The sequence below is a fragment of the Phycodurus eques genome, chromosome 2, assembly GCF_024500275.1.
Source record: "Phycodurus eques isolate BA_2022a chromosome 2, UOR_Pequ_1.1, whole genome shotgun sequence".
NCBI classification, from domain to species: Eukaryota; Metazoa; Chordata; class Actinopteri; order Syngnathiformes; family Syngnathidae; genus Phycodurus; species Phycodurus eques.
In genome coordinates, this window is record NC_084526.1 from 41919227 (window position 1) to 41919607 (window position 381).

The window sequence follows — 381 nt, forward strand, 5'->3', positions numbered from 1 at the left end:
TGAGATCAACGCTGCTGTCACACTGTTGCGACGCAAGACTCGTACCAAGGTTGCGGCGTGACCTGGTGGATGTGAAATGCACACTTTTTACTTTTCTTTTTATCAATTTATTATTAAAGAGTATATATTTTTGATGAACCCTCAGGCCTTTTTGGATTATTATTATTTTTTTTTTTTTGGGATGTGATTTTTATTTTTCTCACTAGCTTGTAACTAAGATCCGTATAAAATGAGTACACATTCATTAGTGTGTATATATATATATAAAAAAAAAACTTTCAAATGTATTTTGTTCAATGGATACATTGTAGAACAACCTGGGGTACTTTTTAATACAGTACTGCGGTGCCTTGTGATATGAGCTGTTGTTTGAAAGCGTTT